Here is a 24,654-nt window from a genome sequence, read left to right as displayed (position 1 = left end):
CCACCCAGCCCAATCTCTGGCTGGGAGCCCGAGCCCTACTCCACGCTGCCGCAGTCCCAGGCTGTCCGAGATCACCTGTAACACGGTTTTCCTGCAGCACTTATACCACCGCCCTGCGACTGTGCTTGTCTGAGGGCCCTGTATGATGCATTCTTTATTTTGTATACTCAGAGCCTAGAACAGTGCCTTGCTGACAGGTTTTCGACATGTGACGTGTTTCTCCTGACCAGCCCATCTTCCGGTGCGCTCTGGCTTTGAGGGACTGCTCGCCACTAGCTTTCCTTTCCAGTTTCTGATCCCCTCCTATTGGTGCTAAGATGACTTTCGGCCTAGCATTTGTAACATTTGAAGGCCGCAGTGGATGGTGTGACTATAATGAGATCGTTTTTTTTTTTTAATTAAAAAAAAATTGTTTAAGTCTTTATTGAATTTGTAGCAGTACTGCTTATGTTTTTTATACTCAGGGTTTTTGGCTGCGAGGTATATGGGATCTTAGTTCCCCAACCAGGGGAACCCACACCCCTGGCACTGGAAGGCAAAATCTTAACCACTTAACTGCTGGGGAAGTCCCTAGACCAGTTGTGACGAACTCACAGAGTAAGTTTTGCATTAATCCTTCCAAGTCCACGTCTTCCAAGGACTCAGCCACGCCTAGCCGCCTCCTTATGGGCTGCGTAAGGAAAGAATCGTTTTTTAAGAACCCTGCCCTCACCTGGCTGGTATTTGGGTGGTTTGGGACCCATCATGAGAGAAGTTACATTTCCTTTTGGTGGAGGGGAGGAGGAAGTGGAGTGCCACAGACAGAACTGACTGGTGACTTTCCCAGGGGCGCAGGAGGGCTGAGGAGTCACGCCCCACTTGTCACCGGCCCGGACAGGATGGCCAGACTCTCTCCAACAGGCCACCTGCAATCGGAAACTTCTGAGGTTCCAGAGGTCCTGTGTACTTTCAGTGCTGGGACTGAGGAAACCTCCCTCCTCCACGTGTCACGTGGAGCCAGCCTCTGATAAGTGTGAAAAGGCCAGCGGGTGACAGGGGCATTGCTTAGCCCCAGCGCTCCGAGCTTTCAGTCGGCCAGGGTGCCCTAGTCCACCACAGGACAGAAATCTGACCAGTCAGCTTCCTTGTTTAGCACAGATGAAAACCTTTGCAACTAGCTTCTTAGTTCCATTCTGGTAGATCGCTGCTCTGCAACAGGTAAGAAATTGTGACTACAGGAACCTGTGTTTCGGATGCCTCATTTTCCATCGTGTTTGTAGGGAAACAGTTGGGAGGCCAGGTGGGCACTTGAAAAAGCAGGAATCAGTTGGAAATGCTGGAATCTTAGTTGAGGATCTCAGCTGCTCTAAGGACCAGCTGTGTGATTTTGGACAAGTCACTGTATTCTTTAGGACCTCCACTTCCTTGTTTGAAAACCAGGGATTATAGTGTCTGTTTTATCACAGAAGTGGAGTAAGGATTACATGAGATGTCTGCGGGAGGACTTTGAAGATGGACAAGTGTGACATAGTACAGCTATTTCTTTGCGTGGACATCAGGCAGCAGAAAAGGTGCCTTTGATGTTTAATTAATGCTAAAAATCTTCCATTACATTTATTTAGCTATAATTGGGAAGGAGGAGGGCAAGAGTAATTTTCGAAGGGACTTTTTGAGGTCCTAAAATAGAAACTCAGAAAACACATATTTGCTTTTCCTTTTGGTGTCAAACCACGGTAGCATTGTTACTAGCAGCTTTGCAGAACTGTGACCTTCAAACTTGGTGATGTCAAAGACGGAAAGAAAGCTCCCAGTCTTGAAGACTTTAAAACAGGCTTTTCAAACTAAAGCCCTTTTATTTTGAATTGCGAGCTAATAGAATTGTCCTCTTAGATGAGCATTTGCAAGTTTAAAAGCTGCCTTCCAGGTGGGCCCCAGGAAACGCCTGTGCTGAGCGGGTGCTGAAGGCCCTTTTGGGAGCAAATGAGGGAAATCTCTTCCTGTCAACAGACTTTCTGCAGTTAGAGGAATCTGGAACTTACATTTCCCCTAATTGCACATAAACTGATTTGTGTATACATCTAGGGTCATCACTTACTTTCAGTTTAGTGAATTTGTGAATTTTTGCATTTGTTTTAATTTGTAATTAAGTTTCCTCCACGAAGCACACCATATGCCACCATTAATTCTTGCTCGTTGATTTCTTAGGAGATACATGAGTGCGTATTCTGATGCAATTTTTGAGGTCTTTTGAAAATCAAATGACTACGTGTTTAGCCATATGGGCCTTTGTTATTTAAAACAGCACATGATAAAGTAAGAGCAAAATGCAGAAGGACGTGTTGGGGGGAAAAATCGCTGGAAAACTGTTTAAAACTTAAGCACACCATTTTCGATCTTAAAAAAAAATTTAGGGGGGGGGCGTTATATTTTTGAAACCTGTCACTTCTGATCCCGTAGGGTCTCTCACACTCTGAATGTAGACTGTCTCAAGTGCAGCAGGCGAAACTGCGGGAACCGGGGACCCCCCAGTGCCTGAGGCGGGGGCTGCAGATGCGAACACCCGCCTCCCGCGCATTCCGCGGGCGCCCCTGTTTTCCTCTCGGCGTCCCGGGCGGGGATCCGACACGCCGCCCGGCTCGCCCGCACCTGCCGCGGCCGCGGCTCGGCCTGCGCGGGGACGGACGTGCGGCTGCAGGCGGGCGGCGCGCGCTAGGACCCGGCGGGCCCGCACCCGTGGAGCCGCCGACCCGGGCGGGCGCCGGGCTGGAGCCGGGTTCCGGCCGCGATCGGCGGCAGCTCGGCCCGGAGACGGCGCGGCCCGGCGGCGGGGCCCCCGCGAGTCCAGCGCCGCCGCGGCCCCCCGATGCGGCCGCGAGGAGCCCGGGGCGCGCGGCCGATCGCAGGTAACGACCGGGGGGCCCCCTCTCCCGCCCCCGCAGCCCCTGCTCTGCTTCGGCATTGTCGCGGGGCGCCCTCGCCGTTCGGGCTCGGCTGCATTTTGGGGGCGCCCGGGGCTCCTTCTAAGGTGCCCGCCCCCGTGTCCCCAGCTGGTTTCGGATGGATTTATAGCCTGCACTTCACTTGGGAGAGATCCGGGGGACGGCGAGTTGCTTATTTTTCATTAGTTCTGTCTCAAAAGTAAGTTCATTAAAAAAAAAAGTTTCTCAGGAATGTGTGGATAGTCACTTTAAAAATAAAAAATAAAAAAACCCCAGCAGACAAATGGATAATTTATTAAAACGGTCAAATAATTGCAGTAATTCCGTTAATTACTTTCTGAGTCTTTACTTTTGTGGGCTCCCCAAGACATTACTTTTATTTTCAAGGAACTAACGTGTTAAATGTGGAGTTTGGCGGCGTTTGCAGCATTGCTGTCGCAACTGTTTTGCTATCAATTATAAACAGAGTGTCAAACGTGGGGGCAGTTTAAACCTCTTTTCAAATACTGTAACTGGTTATCCTGATATGACATCTACAGACGAGAGTTTCCTTTGAAGGCAGTAAGAATATTTCTCTTTTTGGAGAAGCCTTGTTTGGCGGAGAAAAACCATGATTCCTGGCTGGGGAGGCTGGAGAGACTATTTTTCATGCTTTGTTTATACTGCCCGATTGACATTTGGGGAAGGGAAAACGCGGTCTTTCTCGGCAGCTTTTCATGGTGGGATTATTAATTTATTTAATTTATTAGTTTCAATTGGTTGGGCTCGGGGAGTCCTCTGTCATAGGATATGCTTAAAGGTGACACATTTGCCAGCAGTTGGGACACAGGATTGCAAATGTGAAATGTGCTTCAGCCCCAAGGTCTGGTCTGCTGGGAGCTCCCGTGGGGAGCTGTCCTGGGCTGGGTGGGACTGGCTCATTGAGGAAACAGGGACTCATTTTCCTCCGCTAAGGAAGACATCCTGTTATATTCCTTTTGTTCCCTGTTTTTCATTGATCGCCTGCTCTGCCTGAGAGAGGGGAGAGCGCAGAGCTCGGAAGACTGCACAGATGACTCCAGCCCACTGGGCTCTCACACGGATTGGTCAGTTAGATGGAGACTTAGAGAAACAGTCACCCAAACCATCTTTGAAAATCATGCTGTAATTTCAGAGTAGCCTTCTCGGGCCCAGATTTCTGCAAGGTTGATTTTTAACTCGGGTGCACTTGGGTTGAGACACCTTGGTATTTAGTTTTTTGCTGTTGCTTCTATTCAGATAAAGTAGGCCATTTTGGTGACAAATTTCTTTGCAGACGTCAGCTACTAGCTTGCATTTGTAGACATATCGCTTTACAATACGATCTCGGTGATTTCTGCTTGGGAGTTGTAGAATGCAAAGTTATTCAACTCAGAATAATTTTTCCTGACCGTTTTTCGGATCTGAAGAGTTAAATATTACCATCAGTGGAGGGGTGCTTAACTGTATCTTTGCTTTGATAATATAAGTGTCTTGTGCATGTATCATGCACTAAATTTCTAAATTGTAGTCTGTAACAGTGAAAGAAAAAGGCAGTGCATGAAGAGCCAACAATCAAAATCATTGTGCACTCAAGAAATTGTGACATCTGGTTTGAGGAGAATGCTTTTCAGATTCAAGAAAAAGGGCATCCCTCACTTTAAAAGAATGTGAGTTGGTAAAGGTGAAATGTTCTACATAAGAGGAGAAACATAAGGCCAGGGGACAACTCCATTTGAGGCTTGAAACACCCTAATTACAGAAAGACCGTCCCAGAAGTTGTTAAATGTATAAACACTTTTCTGATTGGCTTAAAAATTTAGACACAGGAAGTGGATGGTATCTAATAACCGATGAGTAGAGACATGGTTGTCATGGAAACTGAAAGGAGTAACTTCCCCCCACCCCCCAACACACATACACTACCAGAACCACCACTTAAAAAAAAAAAAAGCCTGCATGTCATCACAGATGCCTGGAGAACATGCTGGCTTCTGTAAGCTTTCCCACAGCATCTGTTGAAACCTGAGACTGTGCCTGTCAAATCAAGGTCATTTTACAACAACAACCAAAAACGCAGTCTCCTGGATTTCATAACTGTGTTTTTATTGAAAAGATGTGAGGAAAAGGGCTGAAAGCACGGTACTTTGCATTTTGTTACCTCGGAGTTGCGCCAGGGAAGGCCGAGAAGCGTGTATTTGATCACTTAATTGTGGGAGCAAACTGATTCGTGTGTCTGCTGTTTGTGGAGCTGTAAAGACTAGGCTGTTACCTGGGGCGGAAGAGTCACGTGGGGACAGTATAATGAAGAGTTTCTGTTTGCAAGAGACTTCAAACTTGAACTGTAGCAACAGAATGTAAAGAACTGTGGCATTTTGGAGCTTTGCTCTAAGGCTCCCCGTGCAGGATGGTTGGCGAATCTGGTGCTTTGGCGAGGATAAGCAAGGGTGCTCTCAGTAACCGAGCAGGGGAAGGACACTCCTACACAGAATTAGAGCTCTTTCAAAACTCCAATTATTATTATTCCATTAACTTAGAAAAACTTTCCTTTTCTGTGGCTAGAGAAGAGTGCTGTAGTTTTTAGGATAATCGAGAGGCTCCCCAGCTCAGGGTTGGGAATACGGTCAGTGTCTCGGTGGTGGTTTTAGTGAGTAGAGGAAAGAAAGGGGAAATGTTTGGGGCTCTCCCCCTTTCACTTTGCTAAGTGAGACATTAGCCAAGGAGGCTGAATTGTGACTTTGGGGGATGACATTGAAACTTGTAAATATAAAGCCAGTACACTTCTTATATTTTTTTCTAATCTTGTCCATGGTGGTCTTTAAATTTTGAAGTGCTTGATATTCATTTAGAAATATCCTTCTTACAGTCATGATGATTTATAGCTTTGTATGGCTTAATCTTAATTGAAAATGGTCAATTTTAATCTCAATTAACTAACACTTTGATCTTTAAAAAAAAAAAACAAGCAGAAAATTTCCCTTGTTTTCATCAACTAATTGCATAGAGGGGGAGCAGAGAGAGGAGGTGGAAAGAATCCTAAATGTACTGTAATATTTACTTACTACCCTGCATCTATGTCATAGGAAATATAGATATTAGAAGCAATACAGCATCATTGGGGGTGATTTAGCACGTATTCATGATCCCATGTGGTCAGATGTTTAACTGATTGAGATTTGGTGAAAAAGTTATGCCTTAATGGCATAGCTGTTCTCTTTAGCAAAGGATTTCCTGTAAGGAGCTTTCTTATCTTCAACTATGTTCATTGGCAGGAAACTTGTCAGTTGCTTGTTTTTACAAACTGAAGGAAATGAATGGGATTTGTTAGTTTCAAGAATCTGCCTTCATGCGCCATTGTCTGTGAAGTAGTTTGCTCAGAACAGTTCATTTTTAAATGGACTGTTGAGGAGTACAATTAAATTACTTCAGGTCTTTGGCATTTCTGTTCATTTATTTTTGGCTTTGAGATTAGAAAAATTGATCATTATACCGCTATGTACAACTTATTTGACCAACACACGTTAACAAGATGTTCAATAAAATCCCAGTTCATTTTCAGTTGTCAGATGTATAGACACTGACTGAAGTTGGCGTTTTTTGATGAGTATGCCAAATTTCTAATAAGTAGCCCAGAATACCAATCAAATGCCAGTTTTGTGGAGAGGTGAAGGGAAAGAGGCAGCTCATTCCTCTCTTGGCTTGTAACAGTAAAATCCATAAAGATTAAATGTCAGGTGTGCCTCTGTTGCTGATGGTTTACGGGAGAGTTGGAATTTGAGGCGGGGGTGTAGTCAAAGCCAGGCTAGAGTCTATATGAGGAAAACAAATCATCACCTTGAAAGGATTTGTTGTGCAAACCTCTGGATTAATTTTTGAATATTATAAATAAATACGTTTAGTCCTTTCAATTCATGTTTCGAAGTTTGGAAGAGGAAACGGCGAGGTTCTTTAGAGGAAAAGAAGTACATGAACCTCCATTCACAGGGGACAGCCGGGAGGGCGTTAAGAGAGCCTCAGGGAGGGGACCGCCTGTTGCAATGGTTTTCACACATTTTTTAAGACATCACTTTGGTTTTATATTTAGCACCAAATGGAATCTTATGCAAGACCCTAATATGTGAGTGGAATAAAAAGAGAAATGCTTTGGCAGGAACCCAGCGCCAGGAGCCCACGGTCTTCTCCTGGGCTGTGCCCTGGGAGCCTGGGACCCCTGTGAGCTGTTGGGAAACCACTGCTTTTAAAGTGCCCCAAGTCTTCTTTAAGGAAGGCCCGGGGGAATTGCCTGCAGAGTCCTGGAACTTCTGAGATGAAGAGAGAAGTGACTTCTGCCCTTACAGTCGCAGAGGGCGCCTGTGCTCAGGGGAGTGAACAGGAGTGCAGACAGCGGCTCCGCTAAGCCGTTCTGTGCGGAGCCAGGCTGGACCGGCTCCGAAAGAGCCCTGCTTGTGTCTGCGATGAGAGGAGGGCAGAGGAGGTTTGTAAAGGGCCTCCTTTCCTAGAAGTTACGGGAGCGGCGTGGAGGTGTTTGAGACGAGGGATTCTCATCGTCTGGACGGTGGATTGATTCTGGTGCCACCCCAGGATCTGCTGTATCACTGTTCCTCTGTTTGTCAGTGAAGATGATTTCATATTAAGTGTCATTCATGAAATGAAGGTTTGCCAAGCTATGTAAACTGCTTGGCAGTCACAGTGGTGTTTTGAGTGTTGAGGAAAATGATAACACGCGGATGATATTTGAATATCATCAAATATTCTCGGATTGTCTCTTCTGTTATGAGATTTACTGAAATGGCAGTGTTGGGTCCCCCTTTTTACATCCCGGAGGCCATAAATACTAAGGTTTCTAGGGGTGGCGGGCGGAGGGATCCCCTTCCCTTCCACTAATTTTGACAACTCTGTGCTGCGCATGTGCGTGGTGATGGAAGGGAGGAGGAGTCCGCAGGCCAAGTGAGGTAGCATGTGCTTCCTAGGGCCCCAGCAGACCTCCCTGCGTTGTTTCTTGGGGGCTGCGCAGCTGGGGAGTTTACAGAAGTAGAAGGCATAGCCTCCTGTCCGACTCTTTGCGACCCCATGGACTGCAGCCCGCCAGGCTCCTCTGTCCATGTGATTCTCCAGGCAAGAATACGGCATGGTTAGCCATTCCCTTCTCCAGGGGATCTTCCCAACCCAGGGATCCAACCCGGGTCTCCCGCATTGCAGGTGGCTTCTTGACTGTCTGAGCCGCCAGGGAAGCCCCTCCCGTCTGCAGGCTCCTGTTAGTTCCACTATGCTTCTGTTACCCACGTGGGGTTGGAGGTGGTGATCAAAGTCATCGATATTCTGGGAAGCCACAAATCTTCCAACAATTTGTGCTGAAGCTTTTTCTTTTTTTAAAGAAGATATTTTCCTTAGAAAGATGAAGCTGATATAGGCACAAAATAGTTGGCTGTGGTAGCAGATAAAATGATTGTGTTTAACTTTCGTTTGTTGAATTGAGCTGAATGAAGGTTTTCACGTTTGGGCTGTGGAAAGCTATCTTATCCCTCCTCCCACCTGCATTTCAAAGAAGAAGGAGTGTGCCCCGTCATAGAACACCAACAGAGCCGTCGCAGGATGTGTTCATAGTAGCGGGCCAGCGATTCTCCTCCAGTGAGCATTTACTCTCCAGTGTTCCTGGGGACTTTGTTTTGGAACTCAAAGCTGTCCAAGGCACCGTGACCTCGATGAAGTTGGTAACGGAGGACTCCAAGTATTAGGTAGTGTGTGTTCGTTACCTCTGCAGATGGCACTTTATCTTAAAATCAGTTCAGTTCAGTTGCTCAGTCGTGTCGGACTCTCTGGGACCCCATGGACTGCAGCACGCCAGCCTCCCTGTCCATCACCAACTCCTGGAATTTACCCAAACTCATGTCCATTGAGTCGGTGATGCCATCCGACCATCTCATCCTCTGTCGTCCCCTTCTCCTCCTGCCTTCAATCTTTCCCAAGCATCTTAAAATTCAGACAGTAGCGAATCCTACTTGAAGAGGTAATTTTTAGTATATTATACAAGGTTACATTTTAGGTAACCTCATATATCTCTTTAAACTCTGAAATGTTCTAACTTGGCAAACTTAACATTTTTGCAGCCTTTAAAATGAAAACAGTTACCATTTAATGACTAGTTAACACTTTCACTTTTGAAATAATGGCTCTAAATTAAGACTGTCATATTGTTTCATGGGACTGAATTTAGCATTTAGAATGGTCTTGGAAAAGAAATAAGTTACTCATGGTAAGTTTGGTAGTATTGGATAATACAGAAAAATCACCTCAAATCGATAAGGGCTTTTCATTTATCAGGTGCTGACCCAACTGACTCTTATGATAATCTAGTATTAATATAATGTTACTGCTACTAAGAAATAATGATAACATGCATTACTGTGCCACTTTACAGATGAAGAAGCCTAGGTCACTGTTTCCAGGGCCGAAACCCTCTGGTAGCCGATGCGCTCTCACCCTCAGGCCCCCTGCCTCCAGGTTGCAGGCATTTCCCAGCCACTGGCTTCCTCACCACCGCTCCGTGTGTCTCGTCCAGGTTGATTCTTGAGAGCTCCGTCCACGCTTGAGACGGAGTCTCCTCCCGGGAGAAGATGGCAGGGGTGGCGGTGGGGTAATATTTGTTGTGATTTTGGCAAGAAGTAGGGTTTTACTTCTTGACATTCTGTGTTCCCATATCTTCTGACCATTACTGATGAGAGGAACTTTTTAGCTCCCTTGTCAGAGGTTATGCTCCTTAATCCGTCTTCGTCTTTTGAATTTCCCTTCATGCATCCCTGAGCACATTCACCTAGTTGGTGAACAAAAGGCTCTTACGCAGGGATATGATTTTCTTGAATTACCCAAATATTACATTTAGAATTTCTCGTGGGGGCATCCATAAAGATAGGTTTCCTGGACAACGTTCTCTTTTATTATTGTTGCTGAGCCCCTCAGTCATGTCTGACTCTTTGCGACCCTGTGGACCGCAGCACGCCGGGTTCCCCTGTCCTTCACTATCTTTTATAATTCACACGAACTACGTAACACACTCAGACATGCCAATATGGGGATATCTCCTTTATTTCTTTCAGAATGGAAAAAAAAAAAAAAACTGGCTTAAATTGTCAGATTAAGAGGGTGTTGGCTCTCTCCTTCTTGGGACACCCTTACGTATAAATTGTACAAACTCCACATGTGTTTATAGAGACCAAGCAAAACTGGGCTAGTCTGATTTCCTCATCTAAGCAAGGAGCTCTGCTCTTCTGCTAGCAAAGGGAAAGAAGACAAGTTAAATCTTCACCGGGCATCATACTAGGCCTGGTATGTGTGTGACCGGTTAGAACTCGAAATGGAACCCATGTGGACATTTTCAATAACGATGCAGGTGCCTGGCACTTTCCAATTGTCCTGAAGATTTCAGGTGAATGGTCAGTAACAAATTCATATTTCACACGCAGGCTATCACAGATTTCGCATGTGAAATCATTTTAAAGAATTGATCTAGGGACATGCTCAAGATATATATGCACCAGTCTGGGGAAACGAGTCATACACCCATTCATTCAATGAACAGTTACTGAGTGACTGCTTCGTGCAGGGGACTGTGCTCCGTGATAGGGATGTAAAGGGGATGCAGTGGCTGGCATCCATTGTCCAACTGACTGGCTTCTTAAACTGGAAGTATCCCCCAGCATGGCTCTTGTGAAGTTCATGTTCTAAACTGATCTTGACAGACGGAAGTGACACCCTCCCTGAGTTCCTCTCTGCAGGTATAAATGCCTGTTGTTTTAGTTTCGAAGTTGTTCCTGCCAGGAGGATTCCAGGGTGGGTAGTTTATCTGGGCGACGACCCCAGGAAGAAGTGGGAGGTGGGCCACCAGTGGGGAGTGGTCCATTCCTCCCGCCCTAAACCCTGCCCCCATCCCTGGCTACCCTGCTCAGGGGAGCCCAGAACAACCGCTTGTCTTGTGGGCCATGTACCTCATTTGTCGCCAGGGTTCCTTGCTGCTGTCTTTGAAATCCTCCTCGTGGTCACCTCCTCATCTTGAGTTTCGGTGCCTCCCTCTGAGAATATGGCCGGAAACCTGGGGGTTCTGTCCCTCCTGACTCCTTCCCTTCTTCCGTCCTGCTGAAGACCTCTGTCCCTAAACTGCTCCAAATAGGGGAGCTGGGCTTCTTCTCCGTCCTCTGTCTGAGGCTTCAGATGCTGGAGGGCTGTGGGCACATGGACATCCCTCTCCTCAGAGGTGCCTGCTCTATCAAGAGGTAGAATCCCCCAAGCAGCAAACCCCTGCACTGCCTTCCTGTCTCCTTTCTCTTTGCCATCATTAACTGGACTCAGGAAAGGGTGGGCTCTTTCACTCCCCCTCCACCATCCCATCCTTCCACCATCCAGGCAGAAAGATGAGGGACTTCACTGTCCCTCGTGGGTGAAGGCAGCATCTCCCACTGCCGTCAGGTCGGTTCTCTGAGCTGGGTCCTCCAGACTCCTGTAAAGGGTGAAGATCCCTTCCCTGACTTTCAAGGCTGTGGAATTTCTGCCTGTGGCAAAGTCTACTAGCTTCCTGCATACGTTCCTTAACTACCACGTTTCTAAGACTCCCTTGTAGCTAAGAATGGCAAAATTCTTTCTGCTTGGATGTAAGTAGATGTGAAGTGTATTGTTTCTGGTTTGTATCCTTGTTTTTCTTTATAGTGTTGCCACACACTTTTTTATTGTGAAACTGCATATAGTTTAGTTGTGCACGCTTTCATATAAATGGAAACATCATGCATGTACACACACAAATGCACACCATTTGTAATATATATGGATATGTAGTATAGACATGTATATTTATATATATGTAAACATATGGTGTCTGTGTATTTGTCTGTGGTTACATTTGTAGACAGATGGTTTTTTAAGTGAGCACACCTACGTAACCAGCACCTATATTAAAATAATAGAATGTTAGCTTCACCCAAGAAGTCCCCTCATGACCCTGAGCCATCATCTTTTGCAAGATGACCACTATCCTAGTTTGATCTACTTTTTTTTTTTTGACTGAGAGAAGTGTGTTCAGTTCAGTTCAGTTCAGTTGCTCAGTCGTGTCTGACTCCTTGCAACCCCATGAATCCTAGCACCCCAGGCCTCCCTGTCCATCACCAACTCCCGGAGTTCACTTAGACTAACATCCATTGAGTCAGTGATGCCATCCAGGCATCTCATCCTCTGTCGTCCCCTTCTCCTCCTGCCCTCAATCCCTCCCAGCATCAGGGTCTTTTCCAGTGGGTCAACTCTTCACATGAGGTGGCCAAAGTACTGAAGTTTCAGCTTTAGCATCATTCCTTCCAAAGAAATCCAAGGGCTGATCTCCTTCAGAATTGGACAGGTTGGATCTCCTTGCAGTCCAAGGGACTCTGAAGAGTCTTCTCTAACACCACAGTTCAAAAGCCTCAATTCTTCGGCGCTCAGCTTTCTTCACAGTCCAACTCTCACATCCATACATGACCACTGGAAAAACCATAGCCTTGACTAGACGGACCTTTGTTGGCAAAGTCATGTCTCTGCTTTTGAATATGCTATCTAGGTTGGTCATAACTTTCCTTCCAAGGAGTAAGTGTCTTTTAATTTCATGGCTGCAGTCACCATCTGCAGTGATTTTGGAGCCCCCCAAAATAAAGTCTGACACTGTTTCCACTGTTTCCCCATCTATTTCCCATGAAGTGATGGGACCAGATGCCATGATCTTTGTTTTCTGAATGTTGAGCTTTAAGCCAACTTTTCCACTCTCCACTTTCACTTTCATCAAGAGGCTTTTGAGTTCCTCTTCACTTTCTGCCATAAGGGTGGTGTCATCTGCATATCTGAGGTGATTGATATTTCCCTTGGCAATCTTGATTCCAGCTTGTGCTTCTTCCAGCCCAGTGTTTCTCATGATGTACTCTGCATATAAGTTAAATAATCTCTTACTAAGATGATAGATTATAATTTTTTTCTTGATATATTTTGAAGTTACACTATCTGGTATATACACATTTAGAATTCTTGTGCCTTCTTGGAGATTTGAATTTTAATTATTATTATGAAAAAAAAATAAAGTCGCTCAGTCATGTCCAACTCTTTGCGACCCCATGGGCAGTAGCCTGCACAAGGCTTCTCCCTCCATGGGATTTTCTAGGCAAGAGTACTGGAGTGGGTTGCCATTTCCTTCTCCAGGGAATCTTCCCAACCCAGGGATCAAACCCAGGTGTCCCGCATTGTAGACGGACGCTTTACCATCTGAGCCGATTCTCACAGCACTTTTTATCTTAAAGTGTGTTTTGTCTGGCATCTGTGCGACAATTCTAGACCACGGTGGGACACAATCAGCTTCTTCATTGTTGGTTTTTCCTACTAGGTTTCTGCTCTTTGTTTTCTCAAATTCTCTACCTCCTATACTATGTTTTTAGATAATTTCATTTGTTTGCTTGTTTTTGGCTGTGCTGGCTCTTGGTTGCTGGGGGGCTTTGCTGCGGTTGCAGCGGGGTGGGGGGGCTGCGCTCTAGTTGCCCTGTGTGGGCCTCTCGCGGTGGTGGCCTGTCCTGTGGAGCACGGGCTGTACAGGGTGAAGCGTCAGTGTCTGCGTTGCATAGGTGGTTCCGCAGTTGTGGTTCCCGGACTCTACAGCACAAGCTCAGTCGTTGTGGTGCAAGGGCTTAGTTGCCCTGAGGCATGTGGGGTCTTCCTGTGTCTCCTGCAGTGGCAGGCAGATCCCTTACCTCTGAGCCACCAGGGAAGCCCCAGATCCTGTGATTTAAATGCATCTTTTATAAATGACATAATGCTGGATCTTATTGTGGAGTCTGTAATATCTTTTACATGAAATATGTAATCCATTTATATTTATTGCAATTTCAGATTTATTTCAATGTATTCCTTCATGTTATTTCATTCTTTCAATTTGTCCCAACTCTTCACATGTCTCTTCCTTTCTTCTATTGAGTTGACTTTTCCCCTTGTTTCATATGTTACGCTACAGTAGTTTGGAAGTTTTCCACTCTGTTATTATTCTTCTAGTGGTTCTCTGGAAATTTCAGCATGTGTACTATATTAAGAGCTTGAAGGGAATCAGTATCTTTCCTTTCCTCCTAAACAATGCAGGGACTTTAGATCATCTAATTCCAGTCATTACCACCCCTCACTCCCTCCCCTGCTAGCTTGGGTCCCATTTTTTGCCCATTGTTTTAGTTCTGTGTTTTTATTTTAGCCTTGTAGGTTATGCTATGCTATGCTAAGTCACTTCAGTCCTGTCCGACTCTGTGTGACCCCATAGGCGGCAGCCCACCAGGCTTCCCCGTCCCTGGGATTCTCCAGGCAAGAACACTGGAGGGGGTTGCCATTTCCTTCTCCAATGCATGAAAGTGAAAAGTGAAAGTGAAGTCGCTCAGTCGTGTCCAACTCTTCTCGACCCCATGGACTGCAGCCCACCAGGCTCCTCCGTCCGTGGGATTTTCCAGGCAAGAGTACTGGAGTGGGGTGCCATTGCCTTCTCCGCCTTGTAGGTTAGATGCTATTATTTTAAAGTATAAATGCTTGTTCAGATTTACCCACATGTTTACTGCTTTCTGTGCTTGTAATTCCTTCCCCGGCGTGTGCTCCCTCCCTGCCATCACTCTCTTCACAGATCTCATTAGGTGAGCATCGGTTGAAGGAGACCTATTTTGCCTATTGTATGTTGGAAAATTCTAATTCTTTCCCTTTTTTTTCCCCCCTTAAAGTATAGTTTTTCTAGGTCTAAAATATATTTTTGTTAGGTACAAAATTCTGCTTAGGGCTTCCCTGGTGGCTCAGTGGTACAGAATCCACCTGCCAATGCAAGAGACACAGGTTCGATCCCTGAGCCAGGGGGAGCCCACATACCGTGGAGTAACTGAGCTTGTGCGCTGCAGCTGCTGGGCCTGTGCTCTAGAGCCCCAGCTCCCGAAACCTGTAACCCCGGGGCCCGTGCTCGGCCACAAAAAGAAGCCACCCCAATGGGAAGCCTGGGCGCCGCAACCAGAGAAAAGACACGGCCCAAAATAAATGAATAAAGTAACTTGTTTTGTAAAAGTCTGGTTATTTTGGTTAGGATTTTTCTTTCTTTTGTGAATTTGTGGACTGAGTTCTTTCATCAGTTCTAGAAGATTCTCAGAGTGCTGTCCCTGTTGTGCACTTTTTTCTGTTTTTGGACTTTAGATGAGGCGTATGTGAGACTTCTGCTGTCTCCTCTCTGCTCTGCCTCTCTCTCCACATTTCTGTGTCTATATTTTTATGTGCTACAGTTGACAATTTTTTCAGTCTTTTTCATTTTCTCTATCTAATCTGGCTAATCTTGCTCACAGTTTATATACTTTTTCCTTCTATTATATTTTTAATTTTACATTGTGTGTCTGATAACTTTTAGAGTTTTGAAAAACTGAAATAGAGTTGATGTACAATATTATGATCATTTTAAAATTTGATGTCTGTAGGTTCAATTCTACTATGTCATTTCTGTTAGTTGTTCATGATGCTTTTTTCTTACACATGTGTCTATTTGTGATTTTTATTTTACTTTGTTTTATTTTACTGTGACTTTATTTTTTTAATTTGATTTTTTAATTGAAGTTGATTTGATTTACAGTGTTGTGTCAATTACTGCCGTACAGCAAAGTGATTCAGTTACACACACACACACACACACACTCTTTTATTTTATGTTCTTTTCCATTATGGTTTATTATAGAATATTGAATATGGTTCTGTTTCTGTTTTGTAGGTAAGTTCATTTGTCTCTGTGTACCCTTAAGGTCAGTTTTCATTCCAATCCCAAAGAAAGGCAATGCCAAAGAATGCTCAAACTACCGCACAATTGCACTCATCTCACACGCTAGTAAAGTAATGCTCAAAATTCTCCAAGCCAGGCTTCAGCAGGACGTGAACCGTGAACTTCCAGATGTTCAACCTGGTTTTAGAAAAGGCAGAGGAACAAGAGATCAAATTGCCAACATCCGCTGGATCATGGAAAAAGCAAGAGAGGTCCAGAAAAACATCTATTTCTGCTTTATTGACTATGCCAAAGCCTTTGACTGTGTGGATCGCAATAAACGGTGGAAAATTCTGAAAGAGATGGGAATACCAGACCACCTGACCTGCCTCTTGAGAAACCTATTGCAGATCAGGAAGCAACAGTTAGAACTGGACATGGAACAATAGACTGGTTCCAGATAGGAGAAGGAGTACGTCAAGGCTGTATATTGTCATCCTGCTTATTTAACTTCTATTCAGAGTACATCATGAGAAATGCTGGGCTGGAAGAAGCACAAGCTGGAATCAAGATTGCCAAGGGAAATATCAATAACCTCAGATATGCAGATGACACCACCCTTATGGCAGAAAGTGTACAGCAACTAAAAAGCCTCTTGAGGAAAGTGAAAGAGGAGAGTGAAAAAATTGGCTTCAAGCTCAACATTCAGCAAACAAAGATCATGGCATCTGGTCCCATCACTTCATGGGAAATAGATGGGGAAACAGTGGAAACAGTGTCAGATTTTATTTTTGGGGCTCCAAAATCACTGCAGATGGTGACTGCAGCCATGAAATTAAAAGACTCTAACTCCTTGGAAGGGAAGTTATGACCAACCTAGATAGCATATTCAAAAGCAGAGACATTACTTTGCCAACAAAGGTCCATCTAGTCAAGGCTATGGTTTTTCCAGTGGTCATGTATGGATGTGAGAGTTGGACTGTGAAGAAAGCTGAGCGCCAAAGAATTGATGCTTTTGAACTGTGGTATTGGAGAAGACTCTTGAGAGTCCCTTGGACTGCAAGGAGATCCAACCAGTCCATTCTAAAGAAGATCAGTCCTGGGTGTTCATTGGAAGGAATGATGCTAAAGCTGAAACTCCAATACTTTGGCCACCTCATGCGAAGAGTTGACTCACTGGAAAGGCCCTGATGCTGGGAGGGATTAGGGGCAGGAGGAGAAGGGGACGACAGAGGATGAGATGGCTGGATGGCATCACCGACTTGATGGGTGTGAGTTTGAGTGAACTCCGGGAGTTGGTGATGGACAGGGAGGCCTGGCGTGCTGCGATTCATGGGGTCACAAAGAGTAGGACACGACTGAGCGACTGAACTGAACTGAGCTTTACTATTATTATTTTTTGAGACTTTACTAGTGGGAATTATTTGAGGTATGAACTGAAGGTGAGTTTCGCTAGATTTTGCAGTTGTTTCTCCTGAATGCCTGGGATTATCACCAATTTGTAAAGCAAGGACTTAAAAATTCTCAGATGGAGGTTTGGGGACCAGCCACACAGACAATTCATACTCAAAGCCCATATGAGGATTGTCTGTAGTTACAAATTTTTAGTAAAACTTTCTCGTGTCTACTCAGCACTGATTTTTGAGACAGGCGATTCTGGTAGGCTTCTGGAGCCCTATCGTTGGTGGGCTCTGAGTTTGTCAGAGCCAGCAAGTGTACTTGCTGTTCCCTATGCCTTGCTGACGTAAAAACAGAAGCTCAAGTTCTCCCAGTTTGTTAAAGCCTTTAATGGGAAAGTTGATAAAATTTTATGCTGTGAGTGTGCCTCATTTTCCTGTCAGATTATAAATACATTTCAAAGTATTTTTCAATAAGTATTTTGTCCAGCATTTTTGGTTGTTTTCATAGGATGTGAGAGGTATTTATTCTGAGATACTGCCAGAAAAGGAACTTCCATTCTTTCTCTTTATATTCCTTATTTAATAATCCAAATAGTCCCTGAAACATATGAATGCATCTGGGCTACCAGGGTGAAAATCATATGTGCAAAAAACAGTAGAGGAAAAGCACAATAATTATTTTCAAAATATTATCTCCTAACACGGAAAAGGCAATGGCAACCCACTCCAGTACTCTCGCCTGGAAAATCCCATGGGCGGAGGAGCCTGGTGGGCTACAGTCCACGGGGTCGCTAAGAGTCGGACAGGACTGAGCGACTTCACTTTCACTTTTCACTTTCATGCATTGGAGAAGGAAATGGCACCCCACTCCAGTGTTCTTGCCTGGAGAATCCCAGGGACGGGGAGCCTGGTGGGCTGCCGTCTATGGGGTCTCACAGAGTCGGACAGGACTGAAGCGACTTAGCAGCAGTGGGCCATTACTTGTATTAGTTGAGGGAACACTTGAGTGCGCATTCGGTCACTAAGTCGTGTCCGACTCTTTGCAACCCCATGGACTGTAGCCCCCCAGCCTCCCCTGTCCAGGGGTTTATCCAGGCAAGAAGACTGGAGTGGGTTGTCATGCCCTCCTCCAGGGGATCTTCCCCACGCAGGGTTCAAACTTGCATCTCCTGCATTGCAGGCAGATTCTTCACCACTGAGCCACCTGGGAAGCCTGAGGTAACACAGGTTGCTCCAATAAATCCGACATAGTGCAATGTATCAAAACAAGGATGTCGACTCCTCGCGTATCCACAATGGGTGTCCTGTCAAAGGACGGCTCTCCTTCAGGTGGTGGGCAGCGAGCAGGCGCTTTCCTTCCTGTGGCTCCCAGGGTCCTTGTGCTTCTTGGGACCACACTGGCCAAAAAGGAAAGAATGTGAAACTCGTGAGTGATGCCTTCCCACCAGCCAGGCCTAGACGTGGCACATTCCATGTCTCTTCCCATTCTGTTAGCTAATACTTGGTCCGATTGCCGCATCTGTCTGCAAAGAGGGCTTGTTGAGCAAAGTAGTCCGGATGTGTGTCTAGGACGAAGAAGACACGGGTTTAATGTTGATGATAACCAGCCTGTGTCTGTTGCGTGTTTCCTCTGAACCTTCAGCCCCACCTGATCTGTCACTGCTCCCGCTTCACTGATAATCAGCCACCAGGTTTGCATCTAATTACCCTGAACTATGTCATGTTTGTATAGTTTAAATCCCCCACTGCACAATAACTTCCTTGAAGGTGTGAACTTTGTTCACAACTTTTGAAACTGCCTCCTGCCACTCAGTTTTGAACACTCTATATGCTCTATAAAAAAAAAAAAAATTAAACCTCTGAATAAAAGGAGAGTTTTCTTGTTTTGACGTATTTCGGGATGCAGCATTGTGGTCTGCAGCTTATTCATTATGTGATTCCTTCAGCTTTTCTTCTTAGATTTGAAATATGTCAAAATAAAAATGTGGAGAAAAATAAAAAGCCATGGAGTTTGGAGGGGGCATTGCAAGCAACAGTGGCATTTCCACGGGGGCCTCAGTTTAATCTGCCTTAGTTGTCTGTCCTGCAGCGTTGAGATCAGCCTTTTCAGCTCTTTCTGGGTTGTGATGAGAATTCATTCAGTCATTCTGGAAATATTTCTTGAGGTCTAGGGAGTGCAGGATATTGTGGAGAGGCAGGGCGTTGGAAGATGAGCAATACAGATAAGACTCTGCCCTAGAAGGGGTTGGATGAGGTGGTGCGAACAGACTGCTTTGAGTGGAGAAAGACCTCTGTTGTTGACTTTGTGATTGGTACAGTGATGGTGAGGTTCTAGTTATTTGTAAGATGGAGAGAAAAGGGCTTGGGGCTGTCTCAAGCCCTTAAGTAGAGACCTTGGCCTCTGTTTTCCTTTGGTCTTGGATCTTGCTTAAGGAGGCCAGCCTTTCTCCAGACTAGTATTTAATTGCAAGCAGAGGAACTTGGCCCTTGAATATTTTGCAGAGCCACAGATCATCTCAGCTGGGTTACTGGCCTCAGCGTTACTCTCTCCTTGAGTTTAACTCATTACTTTGTTGTTAGGCTTAGGCTCAATGTTTTCAATGCTTCGCTTTTATTTTTTGTTGCTGTTGGTTTTAGTAGATGAGAATGACATATGGACCCGAGTTAAATTGTTGGAAGGATGATTTTTTTTCTTTTCATTGAGTAGTTTTCTTTCTCTACTGCAGTGTACTGTGGATGGGAAAACACACGGACATCTTAGTAACTCTAATCTATTATCCACCTGCTCTGATGCAAACACAATGCATGTGGCAAATTACTTTATATACTTGATAAAGCCTGTGTTTTGGAAAAATGTTGGGGTGTTTACATACAAAACATTGTTTTGAATCAAGTCATCTAAAATATGCAGATGAAGAAAAGGAAGTGTAATGTGAATAGCATCATCAAAATTCCAGAAAGGGTCAGGCTGCAAAATACAAGATGTGGTGTGTCTGTAATTAGGTATTTACCATGTTTTAATTCGGTTGAGCAGCTCCTTGGGCTTAGCTCTGGCACTGGTCAGAGAGAAAGTTTTCCAGCCCAGAGGAGTTCACTTTCGAAGATGACTCGGTGGATAACCTAGTTCTTTCGAAAGCCAGGGCAGAGCTAGCCCTCCACTTGTTCATCTTTCCTTCATGGAATAAGGCTTAGAGTTTCTGGCTGATGAGAGCAGAGTGCGGAATTTCTGATATGAGAGACGAAGTTGGCAGGGGCGGGGGGTGCAGTGCTCAGCGCTCTTTTTGGAAATTATGTTCATTTTCTTCTCAGCTCTAAGGCTCCTCTTATCTTTTTAGAAAAATTTCTCTGTTCTTTGCAAGAATTTCCAATACTACTTTTTGGAGGTACCAAGTCTCAGCCAAGGACATTAATTTATAGAGCCCATGAACTAGCAGGCTGGGAGGAATAGTTAACTCCTTCTGTTGATACAATGAGCTCCTGAATGGTATCATCCCACATTGAGCAAGGGCTCATTTGTATCCTTAATATCAAATATTCTGCCAATACAAAGGGAAGGGACAAGACCTCCACATTCTTGATATGGCCAATGTGAATTTTAAATTGATTTGTATGTTTTAAGCAAAATACTCCATGTGTTATTATTGGGGTGCCCATATATCTCGATTTGTTTGTGGTGGTTTGGGTTTATGCCTACTACCCCAGTGCAATCACTAATGCTGCCTCCTTTCATTTTCAAAAACATCCTGATTATTTATATGATAAATTATGATCACCTTATTTATAATGGTAGTCAGTATGTCTAGCAATAGTAGATCAAGTTTGTTTAGACCAACTCTTCTGCTGAGAAAAGCTGCTTAAAAATTAAAAAAAAAAATCAGTTTTAGAGGTATTGGAGAACCATCAGGGCCATGAGGAATTGCAGAGCTAAGATTTGGGGGGAGGAAAGTCCCCTTTAAGAGGTGAGCCCAGCTTTTGCATTTTGTTTAAGGCAATGATCAATTCCAAAAGTAGTTGTTGAGACATTAAAAACTTAGAGCTTTCAACAAACTCATGGGGCTGGGGACATGGTAATTGTCCTCAAGTCCTGCCAAGGAGCAGAAACCCTAGTAAACAACCTCAGCTTTCATTTGGAATCCTGAATCAAGATGAACCAGAAATAGAAAAACTCTCATAGGGACTGAAGCCAAAAATAAAATATTTTCAGATTAGTGTCACTAGCTTAGAAGCCTGCCAGAAGCAAAAGCAAAAATCCTCTCTGGAGGAAGATACATCTTCCAGAGCCTCATGTTCACTAGAGTTTTTCATGTACTATATCTGTCAACCAATGAAAAATAACTGGGTATATGAGAAAATAAGACATAATAAAAAAACCAAGAAAAAAATCTGACAAATAAGATGTATCTACAAGGGATCCAGATAGTGAATTAATCAGATATAGACTCTAAAATAACCATGATTAATATATTCAGATAATTAAAAGATGAAATTTAAAAATTTGCCAGAGAACTGAAAATGATAAATAAGAACCTAGACATGAAAAATAAGTTACTGAAGTTAAACAGGTGAGCTTTGGGGGCGATGGAGATGCCGTAAGACTGGACTAGAGTCATGGCGATGGTGGCACAACTGATCTATGTACTGAAATCCTTGAATATACGTTTATAGTAGGTGCATTTTTATGGTAGGAAGATGATATGTTAATGAAGCTGTTGAGAAATGGATGGCTTCAACAGAATAAATGTAGTTGAAGAGAGAGTTAGTGAACTAGAATATAAGGCAGAAGAAAATACCCAAATGATGCACAGAAAGGCAAAATGATGGAAAGGAATTTGAAAGACTTGTGAAACATAGGAGAAAGGCCTTATATACAAGTAACTGGAGTTTCAGTAGGTGGGGAGACGGGACATGGAAAAGGAGAAATAATTGGGAAAGTGACCGAGAATTATCCGGAACCAGTGAATGACACGGAGCTGCAGGATCGAGAAGCTCTGGGGCACCAAGCAGGGCCAGTATAAAGAAATTTCACCCCGAACAACTCAGTACAGTTTCTGAAAATAAAAACAGGGAGAAAAGCTGAAAAGCAGTCAGTGTTGGAGGAGTGGGTATCTCTTGTCTTCAAAGGAGCAACAATAACATCAAAATAACAGAAGTCAAAAGGGAATGGATGATTCAAGTTGCTGAAAGAAAACAACTGGCAGTTTTAAATTCTGTATCTACCTAAAAGATTCTTCATAAGTGAATGAAAAGCTAAAAATATTTAAGAAAATTGTTATGAGCACATCTATCCCGAAGGAAATACTAAAAAGCGTCCTTTGGACAGAAGGAAAATTATCCCAGATCAAAGCTCAGAAATGAAGGAAGGAATGAAGAATAGCAGAGATAAAAATTAGTTAAATATGAATAAATGCTAACTGTACAAAGTAACAATAGTTACTGTGATAAAACAATAGTTTAAGTGATAAAAACTAAATATTAGCCATTAATAAGGGGTCATGTTTTTTAACTCTGGATAATCTGATGCTGGGAGGAATTGGGGGCAGGAGGAGAAGGGGATGACAGAGGATGAGGTGGCTGGATGGCATCACCAACTCGATGGACGTGAGTCTGAGTGAACTCCAGGGATTGGTGATGGGCAGGGAGGCCTGGCGAGCTGCGATTCATGGGTCACAAAGAGTCGGACACGACTGAGTGACTGAACTGAACTGAATCTTTAAAAGAAAGAGGAAGGAATATATAAATAATAAGCTAAGAAGAGGGGAAAATAGGATAATAAAAATCACTCAGTCCAATAGAAGGTGGAAAATGGGGAAAAAGGATCCTAGACTAGATTAAGACAAATAAAAACTAGTAGATTTAGCCCCAAATATATCAGCAATTCTATTAAATATAAGCTGAGTAAATAATTAAATGTCAAAGATTATTAGATTGAATTTTTTAAAAACCTATATACTGCTCTAAAGATACATTCATTATGTAAAAATACATAGAAGGGTCAAATATAAGAGGATGTAAAAAGATATGCTATGCAAACACTAGCCAAAAGAAAGATTCTATAAGTAAATTAATGTCAGATAAAGTAGACTCTCTAACGGGTAAGAAGTGTTGTCAGAGATGAAGAAAGATGTTTCATGATGGAAAAGATTCAATTTGCCAGGAAAATGAAATATTTCTGAAGATATGTGCATTTTTAAAATACACACAAAATCATATACACACAGTTGCAGAAGAAGTAGATATTGATATAGTTAGAAATTTTAAGATACCTCTCCTAGTCATTGCTACAATGAGCAGACAGTAAGATTCAGTTAGGATTGTAGACAGTTTGAACAAAGTTAATTAACAGACCCGATCTAATTATAAAACAGTGCGCTTGACAAACATACAATACTCATTTTTTTCAAGATGAGGAAGACATTTGGCGACATTGCTCATAGTCTGAGTCATTATGCAGCTCAGCAAATTTCACAGGATTGAAATCATACAGAGTGTGTTTTCAGATATCAATGGCGTTAAACTAGAATTCAGCAGTCAAAAAGATAACTGAAATATCCCTGTATGTTCATAAATTAAGCAATCATGGGTCAAAGAAGAAATGGCAATGAAAATTAAATAGTATTTACAAATGAAAGACAGTGAAGTATGAGATACCAAACATGGAGTACAGTTACAGTCATGACTAGAGGGATATTTACATCTCAAATATATACATGAGAACAAAAGAGGTTTACGAATCAACAACCTAACCATTAATTTCAAGAAATTAGCTAAGAAAAGCAATTAAGCTTTTTAAAAAGGTAGGAAGAAGGGAAATAATACAAATAGAAGAAGAAAGAATGAGATAGAAAACAGACATTCCATATATAGTATCAGCAGACCGAAAGGACTAATAAAATCAATAAATTCTGGTGAGACTAATCAAGGGAAAAAAAGCACAAATAGTTAATATGAGGAATGAAGCAAGGAACATCACTACCTTTAAAAGATACGCTCAGAGTATGATGAATAACACCGTGGCAAATTATGAAATGGAAATTTTGGAAGAAATGGACAAACTTTCTAAAAATATCACTTATCAAAACTGACATGAAAAATAACAGTGAGTAGCTCTATCTCTACTCATATGAATATGCAATTAAAAACCTTACCACAAGGACAACTTCAGACCCAGATGGTTTTTCTGTTAAATTCATTAAATCGTTAAGGAAGAAATAACACATATTTTCCACAAACTCTTCCAGGTAAAAGAAAAGAAGGAATACTCCCAACTTGTCTTAAGGGGTCAGCAGAATATTGATACTAAAACTTGACATAAATAAGGAAAATTCTGGGCCAGTTTTACTTACGAATATAGATTCAAAAATCCTAAACAAAGTGCTAGAAAAGTGAGTTCAGCAATAAATTACTGCATTATGATCAAGTTGATTATCTGCAGAATTGTAAGGGTGAGCTAATAATTTTGAAAATCAGTCAGTGTAACTCAATATATAACAGAATAAAAAATCATATGATCGTCTCAATGAATACAGGAATATGTGTGATGTAATCCAACATTTATTCATGATTTTTTAAAAGACTCAGCAACTATTGA

General features: G+C 43.3%; 1 protein-coding gene across 3 annotated transcripts in view; it reads left to right on the top strand.

The window, feature by feature from the left end:
• The first annotated feature begins 2,770 nt into the window (after positions 1-2,770).
• Positions 2,771-24,654, top strand: part of FOXN3 (forkhead box N3) — a 437,687-nt gene continuing 415,803 nt past the window's right edge. The window contains exon 1 of one of the 3 annotated variants that reach the window (XM_061429661.1): positions 2,771-2,882. The gene's annotated coding sequence lies outside the window, so the exon portion shown is untranslated. Of the gene's footprint in view, positions 2,883-2,924; positions 3,118-24,654 lie in introns of those variants that run through there. The other 2 variants (XM_061429669.1, XM_061429665.1) reach the window with 2 other exon arrangements.

This window comes from Bos javanicus, chromosome 10 (genome assembly GCF_032452875.1).
Source record: "Bos javanicus breed banteng chromosome 10, ARS-OSU_banteng_1.0, whole genome shotgun sequence".
Classification (NCBI taxonomy): domain Eukaryota; kingdom Metazoa; phylum Chordata; class Mammalia; order Artiodactyla; family Bovidae; genus Bos; species Bos javanicus.
Note: the sequence above shows the minus strand (reverse complement) of the source record. Positions and strands in the feature narration are given on the sequence as shown.